General features: G+C 43.8%; 1 protein-coding gene across 6 annotated transcripts in view; it reads left to right on the top strand.

Annotated features, from left to right (window-relative positions):
- The window catches only part of BCLAF1 (BCL2 associated transcription factor 1), a 1,196,126-nt gene that overhangs the window by 1,104,647 nt on the left and 71,085 nt on the right, over nucleotides 1-20,394 (top strand). The gene's annotated exons all lie outside the window — the stretch shown is intronic.

The following is a 20,394-nucleotide window of genomic DNA, read 5'->3' as shown; positions in this document are numbered from 1 at the left end:
ACGTCCCCATTCGACCAATCTGCAGAAGATACCTCAGATTTCTTGCAGGATCAGAGCATTATCAATTCTCAGCATTGCCCTTTGGCTTATCTACTGCGCCCAGAGTATTCACAAAATGCCTGGCATCAGTAATCGCCCACTGCAGGCTACAGGGAATTCAAATTTACCCATACCTGGACGACTGCCTGCTACAAGGGGACAACAAAAGCAAGCTGACAACAGATTTACAAAGAGTCATTTACTTGCTACAAGCACTGGGATACACAGTCAATTTACAAAAATCAAGGCTGATACCATCCCAGACAAGGACATTCTTGGGCGCGGAATTGGACACAGTAAAACAAATGGCTTTCCTAACTGCAGAAAAACAAAGAGAACTCCCTCTTTACTTCTTGGCACTAACAAAACAGAACAAGTTAACAGCAAGAAAAGTACTGCAGGCCTTGGGCTTCATGGCATCATGCATTATCTTGGTCCCACTTGCCAGACTACATATGAGAAAACTACAGTGGTACCTAAAGAATTTATGGTCCCAACACAGGCACAGCCTAGAAACAGAAATTCCCCTAATCCCATGCTTAAAACAGGAGTTCCTATGGTGGGCTCAAGCATGCCAGTTAAACCCAGGGCTACCCTTTCGCAGATGTCAAGCAAGCCAGACCACCACAACAGACGCTTCAGACCTAGGATGGGGGGCCCACATGCTGGACAAATGCGTGCAAGGATTGTGGACGCAGGATCAACTTCACCTGCACATCAACCTAAAAGAAATGCTGGCAGTAAAACTGGCAATCCAAAACTTCAGACCATTTCTCAAGGAAGGCCAGTTGATGATAAGGACAGACAACACCACAGTCATGTGGTACATCAACAAACAGGGAGGCACTCATTCATACCCCCTATGCAGAATGACTTTGGAACTGTGGAACCTGGCACTCAGCTACAACATCCAGTTACAGGCAATATTTGTACCGGGAAAAGAAAATACTCTAGCAGACATACTAAGCAGAACCACATCGGATGCCCACGAATGGATGCTACATCCGGACATCTTCAAGACCATCTCAAAGAAATGGGTAATGCCTCAGATAGATCTATTTGCTTCCCCTCTCAATCACCAGCTCAAAAAATTCTGCACAAGGACATTCCACCCACTAGCATGGAAAGTGGATTCGCTCTCCTTCAGCTGGAAAGGCCTAACAGCATATGCATTCCCACCTCTTCCCTTGATACACAAGGTATTACTAAAAATCAAGGAAGAACGTCCACGGATAATCCTAATAGCTCCAAACTGGCCAAGACAACACTGGTACCCACTGCTGAGGAGCATGTCTCAGAACAATATGTGGCCAATACCCCTGATGCCTTTGATGTTAACTCAGAACAACTACAGCATCATGCATCCAAACCTAAAAACGTTGCAACTGACTGCATGGAACATCACATAGCAGCAGCTAATCCAGAACTTTCACAAAGAGTGAAAGACATTATTCTTGAAGCCCGCAGACCTTCAACAAGAAGGAACTATGCAGGAAAATGGAAAAGGTTTGTCATTTGGAGTACTGAAAGAGGAAAAGATGTGTCAAACATAGATATGCCTAACATTCTGGAGTACCTGGCAGAACTTCTACATTCAGGCCTGTCCTACTCCTCCATCAAGATACATGCATCAGCTATTTCAGCAGAATACAGCTTTGATCCACCTGTTTTTTCACACCCATTACTCAGACAGTTCCTCAGAGGAATCAAGAATGTAAAACCTCCAAGGAAACCACCATTACCAGCTTGGGACTTGAACTTTGTGCTAGAAAAGTTGACACTAGCACCCTTTGAGCCAGCAGCAACAGCAGACCTACAGCATCTATCGTGGAAAACCGCCTTCCTACTGGCAATAACCTCAGCCAGAAGGGTTTCCGAACTCCAGGCCCTTATGGCAGTACAACCCTTCCTAATCTTCCATCAAGATAGAGTGTCCATGAGGACTAATCCTACATTTATGCCTAAGGTGGTATCCAGAGTGTCCTTAAACCAGGCAATCCACCTACCTACCTTCTTTCCCAACCCACAAAACAGAGGGGAAAGAATACTGCATACCTTGGATGTACACAGACAGCTACGCTACTACCTGGACAGAACAAAAAGTAGCAGAAAAACTGATCAGCTTTTGTAGCCTATGCAACAGGAAGGGAAGGAAAAGCTATTTCCAAACAGACAATCTCCAAATGGATAGGAAATTGCATACGGTTCTGTTACTCCTTCCATGGAAAACCAATTCCACAGAACATAAAACCTCATTCTACAAGGGCAACAGCCACTACCACAGCCTTTTTACGAGGAGTGGCAACCAAAGACATTATTGAGGCGGCTACTTGGACCTCCGTGCATACATTTGCCAAGCATTATAATTTGCCTCTATATTCCAGATCCCGAGCAGGGTTTGCCACTGCTGTACTGCAAGGGATCCTAAACACACCATAATCTAGTTTCTTCCTCCTCTAGTTGGCTATGGTATTCAACCCAGTTGTTATGACTGCAGATGCATCCATGAAGGACATAGTACAGTTTTGTACCTACCATAAATGTAGATGTCCGAACTGGATAGCATCTGCAGTCAGGATTACCCTCCCTCCTTCCCCTCTGTGGTACTCCTAGGGTGTTTACCCTCCTAATAGCTAGCTGGTGGGGGGGAGTCTTTTATGGTGTATTTGTTGTATATATGTACATACATGCTTATTTTTGTGTTTACCACTATCTTTTTGGAAACATTGGCATTTATCCAAAATTTTTAGCCTTCATGAGGGCTACTGGCATCTGGGGCAAGAAACACTGAGGAAAATGGCGTCGGCTGATGCCTTTATACCCGAAGACCAACAGAGATGACGTCGGGTGAAGTGCGACATCAGCCGAAGCCGGACCCGGACTTTGGAATCCGGCCGACTGAAGGGCTGCCTGACGACAGGACAACCCAGTTGTTATGACTGCAGATGCTATCCAGTTCGGACATCTACATTTATGGTAGGTACAAAACTGTACTTTCCGCATCCACTAAGAGAAGAGAGAGAGAGAGAGAGAATTAGTGTTTTTGCCTTCACTAGTGAAAGACATTGATAAAGTGCTTTCTTCTTGTTCAGTATGCAGTAGTACTAAACCGCATTTGCAAAGAGAACCACCTCAGCTAAGTCAAGTTCATGAACTACCTTGGTCAACAGTAGCCACTGATATCTTCGAGTGGAACAATCAACACTATTTACTATTGGTAGACTTGTTCAAATTGGTTTGAGATTGATTTACTACCTAATCTAACATCCACTAGTTATTACTAAGTTGAAATGTCATTTCTCAGTCCACGTTAATCCACACAAAGTTGTTTCTGACAATGGTATTCAATTTACTAGTCAATTATTTCAGAAATTTGCAAGAGAATCGGACTTTGTATATGTTATTATCAGTCCTGAATATCCGCAGTCAGATGGGCTAGCTGAACGTGCAGTGCAGAGTGCAAAGCAATTACTTGAAAGATCAAAGCGTGACAATACTGATGTCTTTTTGAATTTACTTAATCTCAGAAACATACCCCGTGACAATATACTTGGCTCACCTGCTCAAAGACTTCTATCCAAGCAAACCAGAACAACACAATGTATTAGTTCCAGTTTATTGAGGCCTAAAGCTAAGAACAACAGAACCATTAAGGCTCAATTATCCAAGAAGCGTTCTATCCAGAAGTCCAGTTATGATAAATTGAGCAGATTTCTTCATTCGTTGAGGGCAGGAGAGACTGTGAGGATGCAAACAGCAAAAGGTTTTGACCGGATTGGTCAAGTTGCAGGTATATGTACCGAGCTGAGATACTATCTTGTAGAATCTGAGAGTGTGGAGTACAGGAGAATCCGCAGACATCATCTTCCTGTACCAGAGTCATCAACGCAGCATTGTTACTGTGATACAGACTCTAGATCTCAGAGCGAACCAAACATTTTTCTCATTCAAGAGTATGTTTCAGCCTCTACTTCCATTCCTGAAGATGTTCCAAATACTCCCAAGGTTGAACATTCTGTAGAGACAGTTCCAGTTGCTAAACCTAATTCCCAGTTTTATTTCATTCGATATGGTTGAATTTCCAGGCCCACTCTGAAATGCACAGCAACATGGGTATAACTGTATATATGTACCTAGTCTTGTATAATTGCATGACAAAGAACTGTTTGTATTATCTGTATGCCAAATAGATTCATAACGCTGCATGTTCTATTTCTCAAAGAAGGAGGCTGTAGATCAGAGTGCATATGCTGTATTTTTAAGAAGCATATCAAGGACTGAATGTGTACATATAAATAATGGACCCACTGCCATTTTGAGAGTGCAGCCAGAAAGTGAGCATGTATGACTAAAGTAGTTACTTTGTATGTAAGTTACTTAACTCTCATTCACCTCCAATGGACCTCAGGAAATTTGCACTGTAACTTCCAATACGCGAAATCTAAGTCTTTTAACAGAATCAAATTATGTCCTCACATTTCAAATAAATGTTCATATCTCTGGAACCATAGGGATTATGAAAGAAGTATAAATGGCAATCTTTTCAGCATGAGCTATTTTTATAGTGGTAGTAGTCCTTAGACTCTAGGTCTTAAACTGAATTTTATAATTCACAGTAAACACAGTAACCATTACATTTGTAATATTTTGTAAACAACTTATATCTCTGCAGCCTCTGAAGTTGCACATGTACTGTCAGCAGCATTTTATTCATCTAGCTGAGAGCTTTCATATGGGGCTAAGGAGTTCTGTCCACGTTACTTGGTTGTTGGGATATTTTAAAAGACGTGAAAATTATATCTGTATAAATTAATATAATAAAAACAGTTAATATGCAATTAATCTGCACTAGACAGAGGTCAAATATTTATGCAGTTGAGTTTGCCATTTGTGTAAACTTTAAGATGAAATCTTTTAAAACCTTGTACAGAGCATGGTTTTGGAATTAATGACATAAATATCAACAAGCAATATTTGATGCCTAGAGGCATCAGTAGGAGTTAACTGCAGATGCACCAGGAGGTGTCACTTGGATGTAATGAGTTAAGTTAAAGTCAGTAAACGTCTGTCGTGATGTGTTTGCATATAATAAAGTTGCTTGACTAAAACCCACAAAGTCTCTTCTGTTGTGTCCAAAGCAGGAGAGCGACACCTACCAACACCAAATACAGTAACAACTTCTACCTCATCCCTGTATAGATAGGGACAGACCCTCAGGGACAAAAATGGCCAGCAGGATTCCACTGTGTTTTCTCCAATTTCTCTTTATTCTGACATTTCTCCAGAAAGTCAGAAAGAGCAAAGCCAAGTGCCTTTGCTGGTAGCGTAGTGGAATAAAACCCTGACTACAGTCCAGGTGATCTGTTTGGCTAGCAGTTCTGCTGCTTTGCAGTGCTGCAGGGAGGATGAGCTTGCTATCCTTTCAGGAGGGGGTGGTGATAATTGCCCAGCTTGCTCCACAACTCTAGTGACAGAGCCCCACTAGAAAGTGGAAGCTTATACAGTTTGGAGGATTCAGAAGGTAATGGGAATGGCCACCCACTCTAATGAGGTCATGCATGTGTGGATTGAGGGAGCAAAGGCAGCCCTTGCAGTTAAGCAAGTGTTCATGTCACCACTGGGGGAAGCGTGCTAGGATCATAAATGACAAACTTGTTGCTGGGATGCTGGCAAAAACATAAAGCATTGTCATGACTGCTTAGATAATGGCCCATTAGAGGCTTGATGGCAGGCACAGGGGCAAAAATTATGCAAAAAAAAAAAAAAATCAAAGCAAACCAAAGCCATAGTCTTCCTCTTGGCTTCATTTTGGCGTTGGTAAGTTTGAATTCCCCTTGGTTTACCCTCATCTAGTAGAGAAATCTGTCCAGCTGAAACCCTTTAAAGAAAGCCATCTGGCAAGCCTTGCCTGGACCTACTTCTAACTGCATGGTTACGCCACTTATGAGTAGAAACCTTGTTTACCCACCTAGGATAGGCTATCAATTGATCTGCACCAAAGTGACCAAGAGGCATAAGTGGCTGGAGTTTACCTTGTGGGTGACTTCTAGATGAATGGATCCTTTTACTGCCCCAGTCCCTGCTGCTGTGGCTTATTTATGTCAGATTTTTTGATTCAGGGCTAAACTGTTACTCTTTGTCATTATGTTTAATTAACAGTTGTTAGATATTTTCATCAGGGAATAAACCAGTTTTTCTTTGCATCCTTAAAAGATGTTCTTTGTGTTTCACTGTTGCAGTCATCAGATTTGGGTTATCCCTGCCAGGGTAGCCCTCGGCCGGCCCGAATACCAGAGGCTTAGTAGTTCTGCGTCTGTTGCTGTCACTTCAGGACTGACGTCAGGTTGTCAGTATAAAATAAGGCAGCCGACACCATTACACCAGTCTTTCTTGCCATGGAGCCCAAAGCAGAAGCAGTTGCATTGAGTGCCGGTCAGCCACTACCTGAGTTTCATCTACCGAACTGAAGTTGAAGTCTTCTAAAGCTAAGTACCCCATTGGGGATCCTTTTTTCTTGCACTAACTGATGTCAGAAAAAGTTATCAATTGTCTTTCCTGTGGACAGCAAATGCCACACCGAGACTTTCATTCTTACTGCGTCACTTGTTTAGGCCTAGACCACGATGTCCCTTGTTGTCGCTTCAGTGCTTTGTTCAATGCCAGAACTATCCATCATCGGGCCCTTATTGTAGTTAGATATTTTTGCTTACAATCCTCTTACTCCGATATGGCTTCGGTAAGCCACCCGACAGCAGATCTTCCAAAAAGACGTAAAGATAAAGACAGACCTCCCAGGTCCAAACCTACCGACGACGCTTCTGTTAAGCTAGTCGTCAGTTCTCCGGTCCTCAGTGAGTTGCTTTCGCAGCCCCTGATGCCCGCTTTTGTGGATTTGCAGACCGCTACCGAGACCCTTTCATAGACTGCTATGCCGAAAAACTCTTCTTCGACTAAGGATCCTGCAGTCGTCTCTACCTTGGATGGGTCCGGAGCCGCTGAGCATTCACCAGCTTCCGAGGAAGTCCTTCGCACTACGGATTCTTGACACAAACCGCCATCTTCTTTTGTGACTACCGTTCTTTCAAAAACTACGAGTTTCTTAGGCTCAGGGTACGAACCACACCCAAGAAACTGACCCAATCTCAGGCACCTGCTTCCTTGCCTCAGTCTCAAATGCAGAGGATTCCATCCCTTCAGCCTGTCCCCCAGAGGATTTTTCCTTTGGGGAAACCCCTTCATACCTTAAGGGAGCATTTCCAATGCGAGAGTCAGGACTACCCTCAGTCTAAAAAGAGCCTCGGGGAATTCTTAGATCTTCCACAGCACAGACCCTTGGCCATCCCCCCAGTCCTGGATGTTGTGGAGCATGTTTTCTTGGAATCCAGCTCAACTCCTGACACCCTCGATTCCTGCACCCAGAAAACCAAACAGGTACTATAGAGTCCCTGACTCGCACAAATTTCTTTTTAAAAATCCTACTGCTGACCCTGAGGTAATTTCTCAAGGGCCTACAGGGATTAAAGCAACCTCTGCTAAGAATCCCACCCCCTCAGATAGGGATTCCCGAGCACTAGACAGATGGAGTAAAAAAAGTATACACCTCAGCTACTCTTCCTGTCAGGGCACTAAGTTGTCAGTTCCATATGCTAAATTTTCAGTAACATACCCTGGAACTCCTCAAACAAAAAATGTCTTCCTTTCCTGCTTGTGCAGAATCTAAAGAGTTACAAGAGTTAATGCATTCTGCAAATCAAGTAACTAAACACACCTTGCACTGTGGTTTTGACGCCCTAGAAGCTTCTTGTAGGGCAGCAGTCACTGGATCTGTCATTAGAAGGCATGCATGGCTTAAGGAACAGCCCTTGCCAGACCATGTCAAAACTAAATTGTTGGATGTCCCCTTGCAAAAAGACAACTTATTTGGCACTAAGGCAGAAGAGGTCTTAAAAAAGATGGAAGAAAAAGCAAAATCTATGCAGACAGTAAGTATTTCTTACAGGTCCAGCCACCCAGGTTCAGTAGGCATTGTCCCACCAAGCACACTGGTCCTTTCCTGCTACCACTAAACCAGTCCAGCCCAGGCCCCGGGGAACCAGACCCCCCCCCCAACAGCAGCCACAGGGAATGCAGAGATCTAAGCAGTGGACTACCTCCACTTCCAAACCAGGGAGTTCTAAGCTACCCCCATATAGTAAGAACTCACAATGACTCACCTCCCCCACCCCCCTCCCTCTGCCCACCTTCACTTACCCCTAGGAGGAAAACTCTCCTTTCACGCAAGCACCTGGGCCACCATTGCCAACGACTGCTGAGTTCTCAACATAGTGTCCCAGGGATACAAATTTTCTTTCCACACCCTTCCAACCCCAAAAGGGTTCCCAGATCGACCTCCAAACTAGTGGGCAGAGGCTCAAAAGCAAATCCTTTCCTTGCTTTCTATGAGGGCAGTAGAGCATGTTCCTGCAGAACAGATAGGGCAAGGTTTCTACTCCAGACTTTTTCTGGTGCCCAGAAAAGAGGGCACCTGGCGTCCCATCCTCAATCTATCCTTCCTAAATACCTTCCAGGTGATCCCAAAATTCAAAATGCTAACTCTCCAGCAGCTGCTACCCATACTCTCCAGAGACACTTGGCTTGCCACCCTAGATCTAAAAGAGGCCTACCTCCACATTCCTATCAGGGAATCATGCAGTAAATACTTCCGTTTCAGGGCAGGATCTCAGCACTTTCAGTTCTCTGCGCTTCCCTGTGGTTTACCTACTGCTCCCAGAGTTTTCACAAAATGTCTGGCTCCGGCCATTGCCTTTTGCAGACAAAGGAGTATCCAGATTTACCCATACTTAGATGACTGCCTAATTCAGGCAGACAGCCAGGAAATGCTGCTCAAGCACCTGGCCTTTGTAAAGTCCTTACTAACCTCTCTAGGGTACACAATCAGAGAAAAGAAATCAAAATAGGTGCCCACCCATAGGATTAAATTCCTGGGAGCAAGCCTGGACACAGCTTCTCAGATGGCATTCCTTACACCAGAAATGCAAATTTTCCTGACAGTCTACTTCTCTCAACTACCCACCAGACCCCCGTTATCTGCAAGGAATATCCTGCAAGCTCTGGGGTTCATGGCATCTTGCATACTACTCATTCCATATGCCAGACTGCATATGAGGAAACTTCAGTAGTACCTAAAAAGCCTTTGGTGTCAACACTCTCAAGACCTCAAGACTCATTATAATTCCTTGCCTGAGAAAAGATTTTCTTTGGTGGGCAACAGCATGCTCCCACAACAAGGGACTACCTTTCTCACTACCCCCCGCCACCCAGACCCTCACCACAGACGCATCAGACTATGCTTGGGGGGGCACACCTGGACGGCAGGTGCATACAGGGCCAATGGGGCCTGCAGCAAATCCCTCTGCACATCAGCCAAAAAGAGATGATGGCTGTCCAGCACACCTTGATAGCTTTCAAGCCCCTTCTCTCCCCAGGGCTTTCCTGATCAAAACAGACAACACCACTGTGATGTGGTATATTAACAAGCAGGGAAGGACTCGCTCCTACCCTCTATGCAGGCTGGCCATGAACCTTTGGTACACAGCCTCTGCCATTTAACTGCACCTGTTAGCACAATTCCTACCAGGTTCTCTCAACTCTCTGGCAGACCAATTAAGCATAAATCTTCTGGACCCACATGAGTGGCAGCTCCACAGAAGAACCTTCACCCTAATAACTCAGAAATGGGGCACCCCGAAGGTCAACCTCTTTGCCTCCCACACCAACCATCAGCTCAGCAAATTGTGCACCAGGTAGCATCACTGCATGACTTGGAAAGTGGATGCCCTGTCCTTCCCCTGTGTCAATCTATCAGTCTGTGCCTTTCCCCCACTACTTCTCATCCCCAGGGTACTGCTCAAAATAAAGGAGGAAAAAACAAGGACAATTCTTATAGCTCCAGACTGGCCTCACCAGCACTGGTACACCTTGCTGCGCAGACTGTCTCGACTGCCATCATGGCATCTTCCCCAGATTCCAAACCTCCTGACCCAGAGGGAAGGGGAATTCATGCATCCCCAATTGCAGATACTCAATTTGGCAGCCTGGCTTATTTCCTAATGCCCGATCAATCTGCCAGCCTCAGTAAACAGGTTCTAGATGTTATACGTGAGGCCAGACGCCCTAGCACTAGAAAGTCTTGTGCTGACAAATGGAAAAGGTTCTGCACCTGGATTCAGGCTAAGGGAGCCAATACAGCACAGCCCTCCCTCCCTCTCATCCTGGATTACTTAGCTGACCTACTACACAGTGGCCTCTTATTTCTCCTCTATAAAAATTCATGCCTCTGCTATCTCTGCTCATTTCCCCACTGGGCAGCCCCTTTTCTCACAACCTTTGATCAAACAGATGTTCATCGTGTTTCACTGTTGCAGTCATTACACTGAGGGGCTGGTAACTTGAGGCCACCCAGAAGAGCACCAACCCCTGCTTGGGACCCTAACTTTGTGTTGGAAAAGCTCACCTTGCCCCCTTTGGAACCAGCTTCTTCTGCAGAGCTAACATTTCTCTCATGGAAGACAGCTTTCCTTCTGGCCATCACTTCAGCCAGAGGAGTCTCCGAGCTGCAAGCGCTCATGGCTGAGGAACCCTTCATCATCTTCATGCTGACAGGGTATCCCCAGAACTAACCCATCCTTCATGGCCAATGTGGTGTCCAGTGCAGCTCTCAACCAATCCATTCATTTGCCCACCTGTTTTCCTAATCCCCAGAAGAAGGGGGAAAGGATCCTGCACTCTCTAGATGTGCACAGACAGCTCAGATTTTATCTAGGCAGGACTAAATCCTTCAGAAAGTCTGATCAATTGCTGGTTAGCTTTGCTACAGGAGCAGAAGGCAAAGCCATCTCCAAACAAACCATTTCCAAATGGATAGCACACTGCATCCATTTCTGCTACAAACAACATGGAAAGCCTCCCCCTAAAGGGGTCAGGACTCACTCCACCAGTGCAGCCTCCACCTCTGCAGCTTTCCTCACAGGATTCCCAACCAGAGACATCCTGGAGGCTGCCACCTAGACATCTGTTCACACTTTTACCAAACATTTCCACCTGCCTCTCTTCTCCAAATCCAAGGCAGGGTTTGCCTCTGCAGTCTTGCAGGGCATCCTAGCCAGGCCCTATTTTCCTTGACTGCCTCCACCCATTTCCTCAGCTTAGGGAATCAACCCAAATGCAATGACTGCAACAGTGAAACATGAAGAACATAGTACAGTTGTGTACACTTACCATAAATGTAGATGCTCGAGTGTATTCACTGTTGCAGTCCTGGTTTCCCTCCCTCCATCCCCCTTTCTTCTCTTTCCTTACAAGGGGCATATTGGTATTTACTTTCTACTGGTGGGGTTCTTCCACCAGAACCTGGCTCCTACTTGGGGGCTCATGACAGGTTAGGGCAAGAAAAACTGATGTAATGGCGTCGGCTGCCTTACTGACAACCTGACGTCAGTCCTGAAGCGACAGCAACTGACACAGAAATACTAAGTCTTTGGTATTCAGGCCGGCCGAGTGCTACCTTGGCAGGGATAACCCAAATGTGATGACTGCAACAGTGAATACACTCGAACATCTACTTTTATGGTAAGTGTACACAACTGTACTTTTCTAAGACCTTTCTCAGAGGTTCATCTTTGCTGAGACTAATAGTAAAAGAGTCAGTGCATGCTTGGGATTTAAACTTGATTTTACATTCATTTAAATCAGTTTAATTTTTTTAATATGGAAAACATTGCTCTTGGTGGTGATTATCTTGCCAAGACTTGTTTTGGAATTGCAACTCTTATTTCTTAAAGATAGGGAGAAAAAACTCTTCTTTCATGCCAAAGGTAGCCATAGAGAAGTTTTAATCTGTCAGTTTACCATTCTTCTTCCCTCAGTGTTCAGGTAGGGGACTGCATTCTGCATTGCTTAGATGATTGCAGGCAGCTTCACTTCTATTTGTATAGGACAAAAGATTTTAGAGAATTGTGATCATTTATTCATTTCTTATGCTACATTGGTTTTGATCAAAAATGTATACAAAGGCATTTTATCTTAAGTGGTTTAAGTGTTGATGTTCTTCGTGTTTCACTGTTGGCAGTCATTACATTTGGGTAATCTGCGTGCAGGTTGCCCTCGGTCAGCCTGATTAACAAAATCTTGGGTCCTGTGTCAATTGCTTTCCCTTCTTCAATGAAGTCAGGTCGTCAGGGGGTATAAAACATGCAGCCAACGCCATTACATCAGTCTTTCTTGCCGTGCAGTGCCCGAAGCAGAAGCAGTTCGCAAGTGCCTGTTGGCCGACTTCTGAAATTTTCGTTTTCGAGTTTCAGAACCGAAGTCTTCAACTAAAAGCTAAGTACCCCGTTGGGGAAACTTTTTCTTGCTCCTTCCTGATGTCAGTAAAAGTTAATAATTGTATTACTTGTGTAAAGCAAAATACCTCATAAAGATTTTCATTCGTACTGTATTCCTTGCCTAGGCCCTGACCACGACATACCTTGTTGTCGGTTTTGTGCTTTATTTAATCGGCGCACTATCCGTCTTCTGTATATTTTTGCCTCTAAATATTTTGGTTCTCGGTTTAATTATCCAGAAATATCGTCGGTTAGCCATCCAACTACCGGAATTCCGAAAAAACGCAAAGATAAAGACAGAGACAGGCCGCCGTGGTCCAAAACTGCCGATGATGCTTCTTCTAAGCCAGTCGCCAATTCGCCGGTACTCATTGAGACGCTTTCGCAGCCCTTGATACCTGCTACTTCTGATTCGCAGGTCCCTACTGAGACCCATTCGGAGTCCAGTATGCCGCAAGATACTTCAACTATGGAACCCACGGATGTCTCTACCTTGGATGGTTCCGGAGCCGCTGTGCAGGCACCGGCTTCTGAGGGTGTATTCAGGCCTACAGACTTGCATATTAAATCGACGCCTCCTTCATTAATAAGGCCTACATCTCGATCCATGTCTAAAAAACCGACGCCCAGGCCACATGCTCAGGCCTCTATGCCTAAACAAAAAATGGTAAAAATGGCTGAAGATCTAATAAACCTAATCGGGGGTAGTCAACCACCCCCCCCCCTCCCCCAAGAGGCCTAGAGCTGAGCTTGATTATGAATCTTCTGATCAGGATTCTGTTTTTTTCTGACTCTTCTGATGACCTGGATTTGTCCTTGCCTACTTATGAGGATTCTGATGCAGAGGACTCTATTCCCTCTGCTTCCCCTCCTGAGGATTTTTCTTTTGGGGAAACCTTACATACTCTGAGGGAGCATTTTCAGTGGGAAAGCCAGGGATTTTCTGATTCAAAAAAGAGTCTTAGGGATTTCCTTCTCCTACATCAGCATAGGCCTTTGGCTATTCCTCCTGTACTAGACATTGTTGGTGCTTTCTCGGAATCCAGTTTGGCCCCTGATTCCCTGCCTCCTGCTCCCAGTAAACCTGACAGATACTACAGGGTCCCTGAGTCCCATAAGTTCCTTTTCAAAAATCCTATTGCAGATCCAGAGACTATTTCACAGGTGCCCAAGGGCATTGAGGCTTCTACTGCTAAAAATCCTACCCCTTCTGGTAGAGACTCCAGGGCGCTTGATAGGTGGGTAAAAAGGTTTATACTTCAGCAACCTTGGCAATTAGTGCTTTAAACTGCCAATGTCATATGTTAAAATATCAGCAACATGTTATTGGACTGCTTAAACAGAAAATGATGTTGATTCCTGACTGTGTGGAAAATAAAGACTTACAGGATTTAATGCATTCTGCTGAACAAGTTGGAAAACATACTTTGCAATGTGGTTTTGATTCTTTAGAGGCCTTTTGCAGGGCTGCTGTTACTGGGTCTGTGCTTAGAAGGCATGCTTGGCTTAAGGAGCGATCTTTGCCTGATCATGTTAAAGTTAAATTGTTGGATGCTCCTTTAAATCAAGACCGCCTGTTTGGCAACAAGGCTGAAGAAGTTCTTAAAAAGATGGAAGATAAAGCTAAATCTATGCAAACTGTTAAAGATTTTTTACAAGTTCAGCCTCCTAGATTCCAAAATTCAAGATGCTGACTCTTCAATTACTTCCTATGCTAGGCAAAGACGCCTGGTTGGCAACACTAGATCTAAAAGAAGCATACCTGCACATCCCAGTCAAGGAATCTTGTAGAAAATACCTACGCTTCAAAGCAGGCTACACGCACTATCAGTTCTCTGCACTGCCCTTTGACTTATCTACTGCGCCCAAGGTATTCACAAAGTGCCTAGCTCCAGCGATTGCATTTTGCAGGCAAAGAAATATTCAAATATACCCATATCTGGACGATTGTCTAATTCAGGCAGAAAGCCAGGACATACTTTTGAATCATCTGGCGTTTGTAAAAAAAAAAAAAAAAAAAAAGGGTTCTAACTGGTCTGGGGTACACCATAAATGAAAAGAAATCACAACTGGTACCCTGTCAACAAATTACATTCCTGGGAGCAAGCTTGAATGCAACTTCCCAGATGGCTTACTTCACGCCAGAAAAGCAAACTCATTTGACAACCTACTTCAAGCAAGTGGCCACAAAAACCCTGCTATCTGCAAGACAAGTACTGCAAGCCTTGGGGTTCGTGGCCTCCTGCATTCTTCTAATTCCATATGCAAGACTGCATATGAGGAAACTACAGTGGTATCTAAAAAGTCTATGGAGTCAACATTCTCACAGCCTAGAAACAATGATTCCTATCATACCTTGCCTACGCCTAGAGTTCCTTTGGTGGGCAGAGGCATGCCACCAAAACAAGGCACTATCTTTCACACCACCCCCTGCCTTCCGAACCCTAACAACAGATGCATCAGACTATGCATGGGGGGCTCACCTGGCAGAGAAGTGCATTCAGGGCAAATGGAACCCAAGTCAAATGCACCTGCTTATCAATCAAAAAGAAGTGTTAGCTGTACAGAATGCTCTGATAGCATTCAAGGACTACATTCTCCCAGGACAACTAATGGTAAAGACGGACAACACCACAGTTATGTGGTACATAAACAAGCAGGGGGGTACACATTCTTACCCCCTCTGTAGACTAGCTATGGCATTGTGGAACACAGCCTTGAGCTACCAAATGCACCTACAAGCTCAATTCCTGCCAGGAAAGTTAAATACACTGGCAGACGGACTAAGCAAAAACCTTATGGACCCACACGAGTGGAAACTGGAACCAAGGATTTTCAACATGTTGACAAGCGAATGGGGGAGCCCGGATATAGACCTGTTTCCTTCCCCCCAGAACTACCAGTTGGACAAATTTTGCACAAGGACTCCCCACAAACAAGCCTGGAAAGTGGATGCTCTGTCCTTCAGATGGAAAAACCTATCCGTCTGTGCCTTCCCCCCACTGCCTGTGCTCTCCAAAGTACTACTAAAAGTCAAACAGGACAAACCAAGGATGATTTTGATTGCTCCAGACTGGCCGCGCCAACACTGGTACCCCCTCCAGGGCAGTGTGTCACGGTTTTCTCCATGGCACCTGCCTCAGACTCCTTCCCTGCTGTCTCAGCAGGAGAACCAGATTCTGCACCCTCAGCTTCCATCACTGAACCTTGCAGCCTGGCTAATTACTTAAATTCTCCCTTACCATCTCTCAGCAAACCTGTGATGGATGTCATCTTAGAGGCAGGGAGGCCTAGTACTAGAAAATCTTATGCTGAAAAATGGAAAAGATTCTGTGCCTGGAACCAATCTTAAGGGATGAGCACAGCAGCGCCCAGTTTACCTCAGATTTTACAGTACTTGACTGCGATGCTTCACAAGGGCCTGTCTTTTTCCTCCATTAAAATCCACGCCTTAGCCATTTCAGCTCATTATAACACAGAACCTCCTCTCTTCTCTCATCCACTGCTCAAGCAGTACTTCAGAGGAGCCAAATATTTGAGACCACCCAGGAGAGCTCCAACCCCAGCCTGGGACCTTACCTTTGTATTGGAGAAACTCACTCTCCCTCCTTTCGAGCCAGCTGCTACTGTAGACTTAAAATTTCTTTCTTGGAATACAGCTTTCCTTTTAGCTTCAGTTAAAAGGGTATCTGAATTACAGGCCCTTATGGCAGTGGAGCCTGTCATCATCTTTCATGCGGACATGGTATCACTCAGGACCAATCCATCCTTCATGCCCAAGGTGGTATCCAGTGCGACTCTAAATCAGTCCATTCATTTGCCAACCTTCTTTCCCAATCCACAGAACAAAGGGGAATGGATTATGCATTCCTTGGATGTGCACAGACAACTTAGATCCTACTTGGACAGGACTAAACCTCAAAGAAAATCTGAACAACTACTGGTAGCATTTGCTGCATGGGCAGAGGGGAAGGCTATTTCAAAACAAACCATTTCTAAATGGATAAGCCATTGCATTAATTTCTGCTATAAGCACCATGGAAAACCTATCCCCCAGGGGAACAGACCTCGCCAGGGCTGCATCTACGTCTACAGCCTTTCTCAGAGGCGTTCCTACCAGGGACATCCTAGAAGATGCTACCTGGAGTTCTGCACATACTTTCACCAAGCATTACCATTTGCCAATTTTCTCTAAATCCAAAGCTGGCTTTGCCACTGCAATCTTGCAGGGCCTTATAGCTGCTCCTAATGCTATCTAAACTCCTCCTCCCAACCATAGCTTTGGGAATCTAACCAAATGTAATGACTGCAATGGTGAAACACGAAGAACACAGTGCAGTTGTGTACACTTACCATAAATGTAGATGTTAGAGTGTATTCACTGTTGCAGTCCTGGTTACCCTCCCTCCTTCCCCCTAACTTCTTTTGGCTATACCTCTACTTTCCTTTACTATGCTTAAAAGCCTTTTTGGTGCATTTGCTTTTTTTGTTGGAGGTATACCTTTCTGTTTTATGTTTAATTGCTCCCCATTAGCGGGGCACCTGACATCTGGGGCAAGAAAAACTGATGTAATGGCGTCGGCTGCATGTTTTATACCCCTGACTACCTGATGTCATGGAAAGAAGGGACAGCAACAGACGCAGGACCCAAGACTTTGTTAATCAGGCCGACTGAGGGCAACCTGCAAGCAGATTACCCAAATGTAATGACTGCAACAGTGAATGCACTCAAACATCTACATTTATGGTAAGTGTACACAACTGTACTTTTTCTTAACCAGAAAAATAGCAGAGTTCCTGCATACTAAACCTAGACGTCATTCTAACAGAGCAACAGCCATTTTACAAGTATGTTTTAAAAGAGTTCTCTTAGATATTTGTGCCACTGTGGTATGGATGTTTCTGCATACTTTTGCAAGACACTATAAGCTTTTCATGACCTCAGGGTCTAGGTTGCCCCTTTGACACTACTGTTGTCAGAAGTATCCTTTTCATGGTGCTTAGGACCTTGGGTCTTGGTTCTTAAATGCCTTTTTCCCCATTCTCATTGTTGCTCCCACTTTTTTTCTTTTAAAAAAACATTTTTATTGAATTATCACATATGACGTAGGAACTCCTACTTTTATACAAATGAAAACAAACCATATTGACATATTTTCAGTTGCAGACATTGTACTTCACATGTAGTCTTATGTGCAGTCATTGTTAATAGAACATTACATAGCTCATTTTATTCCAGCCTTCCCTTAAACCTCATTCCTCCTGCAAAACATTATTCTGCATTTTTTCTATGTAATTTGCTCCTATCCTTTTCAAAAGATCCCATTTTCAGTTCTTTACCTGTTACTAAGTTCACTACATCTAGTACAGTTGGCTTAAACTTTGACTTCCATTTACTAGTAATTGCTTTTTTGGTAGCCACCAGAAGTAAACTCAGCAAGGCATATTCTGTATCACAGCTCAGAAGAATAATTTCCTTAGTTACACCAATTTGCTCACCCAGTATTTCTGACAGAGTAGTCTGCAGAGAATTTTTAAAGTCTGGCAACTCATTAAACTCCCAAAAAAATGTTCTCTGTTCCCTTTTTCTTCCCCATTACTTCTCCAGCATTTGCAGTCTTCCTGAGGAAAAAATTCCATGCAAAAATCGTAAATCTTCTAGACTTGTTACATATTTGGGAGCAATACATATATCTTCCTTTTGTTTCTTTGTGAATTGTGCCAGTCTCTCTTCCCAATCCTTTCTAACCTCCTCTGATTCCTATAGTTATCATGCAGTATTTTATTTGCCATGTTAATTATCCATTTTTAACAGTAGCTTCTGTTCTAGATTCTATTAAAAACTCTACCAATGATAGTCTTTCACTTAGGATTCCCCTATTCCTTTCTGTTTGCCTGTACTCCGATGTCAATCCTTGATGGGGAAGGCAGTGTCTAGCTTGCGGCCAAATGTATTTGTGGCCTCTTCTCATTCTCTTACCTTTCCTTCTCTAATTAGTTGCACACAGTACTTTGGTTCCTTTTGCCAGTTTTCATCAGTAAATTCCAGCACCCTCTTGCCTATTCTCTGTACCCCTAATTGAAGTCATCCCCCTATCAGCAGAATCTCCTTTCTCTATTCCATGTTGGCTTAGTTCTTAGAATACTTTCTCCTGCTTTATGAATATAATATTCTGTATGGTTATTGTTATTTTCCTTAAAGATTTACATGTCTCTCCTCATTTTTGAGCCCCCCCCCCTTTACTGTGTAGTTCTGAAATACCCCTTTGACTAAGGTAATCCCAAGCCACCTTGTTCTACTGGAAAGTTCAACTTATCCCACTTGACTGTTGCCCTCTTCCCCTCCCAAATAAAATCCTTCAGCTGTTTATTAATTGCTATGCACAACTCCATTGGTTGATAAAAAATATACCTGCTCTATATATAAAACTAAAGGGTCTAAAAACATTTTCACTGCTTGTAGTTTGCTATCTGTATCCATAAAACAGGTCTAGTTTTGCGTTTCTTGTATTATCTTTTGTTTAGTCTCCTCCCATATATACTTAGCTACTGTAACAAAATTATTTTTAACTCATAAATACTTCATTTAATCATGCCTCCATAAATGTGAGTATTGCTGAACCAATTCGTGTGTGGATAGACCGTTTTACAGCTGTTGCCTTTGTTTTAGCTTCATTAATTTTGTATCCCAAAAAGACTTGAAACTTTCTCAGAATGTTCCACATCACTAAAATGTCCTTTTCTGGTTTTATCAAGTACAAAATAATGCCATCTTCAAATAAAGCCAGCTTTTCTTGTTTACCATACCAACTGTATCCTTGAATGTCTGAGTCCTTTACTTTCTTTGACAGTGGTGTGACGCAAATAACAATGGCGAAAGAGGGCACCCCAGCCTGGTTCCTCTGTTCAAACAGAACTTATTAGAGAGGGCCTGCTTTTTAATTTTCACCTTCAGTCTCTCATATGTCCTCAATATTAACGTTGTTATTGTGTCAGGGAATGCCATTGCTTTCCTTGCCCTACCCATGAAATTCCAGCTTACTTTTTCGAATGCTTTCTTTGCAACAAGATTCACCAATGACAGTAGTAGTTTCTGCTTCCCTGTGCATCATCATTGTTCTATTAATGTTTTCAGATGTTTGCCTTCCCTCCACAAAACCGCATTGATCCAGATCTATCAATTTTGGCATCACCTTTACCATTCTTTTAGTCATTATAAACATAAAAAGCTTCATAGTCATGGTTTAGAATCAAAATAAGCCTGTATGAAGCTGGCTTTGGTATGTCTTTACCATCTTTAGGTATTACAGCTACCACAACTTTCTTTCAAGTTGTTGGTGCTTTTCTTTTTAAAATACTAATAAGTAAAATCTTCCAGATCTTTATCACTTTCTTCCCTCTTAGCTTCCAAACTTCCACAGGTACACCATCTATTACTGGAGAATTTCCTGTAGATTGGTTACGCATCACCATTTTATCCTCTCTCCTCCTAGCCTGTTATTAATTGAGCCTTATCTAATTTTTGCTCCCACTATTATTAATTAGCCTGTTTATTTGCCATTCTACCAGGGCAGGGGCCAGACAGGTGAGGTCTTCATTAAGGCAGCCATGAGAGTGATTCAAGACTTTGTTATCCTATCCCTGCCTGCACTAGGAAAAGCACCAGGAAGGAGACATCCAGTGGCCTGACTGCAAAGGGCATCCCCTCGCTTCCACAATGGGTGTTCCCTTCAAAGTAGTCTTGATGTTTCCCCAGTCTCCACCAGGGACAGTGCACCTACCCAGTGTGTCTAAGAGCGCATGCACCCCTTCACACTCCTGGGATGAGTGACCAGGCTACAACATTTTCTTTGTTTCTAGCTGTTCAGTGCAGTGACTGCTAATTGAACTATAGTAGCCTGGATCACATTTGGGGCTCCTTACATCTGTGCCATGGAGAGACAGGTGAATTGATTTTAAATGTTGAAGTGGA

Source organism: Protopterus annectens, chromosome 1.part1, assembly GCF_019279795.1.
Source record: "Protopterus annectens isolate FY-2018-M chromosome 1.part1, PAN1.0, whole genome shotgun sequence".
Lineage (NCBI taxonomy): Eukaryota > Metazoa > Chordata > Ceratodontiformes > Protopteridae > Protopterus > Protopterus annectens.
Note: the sequence above shows the minus strand (reverse complement) of the source record. Positions and strands in the feature narration are given on the sequence as shown.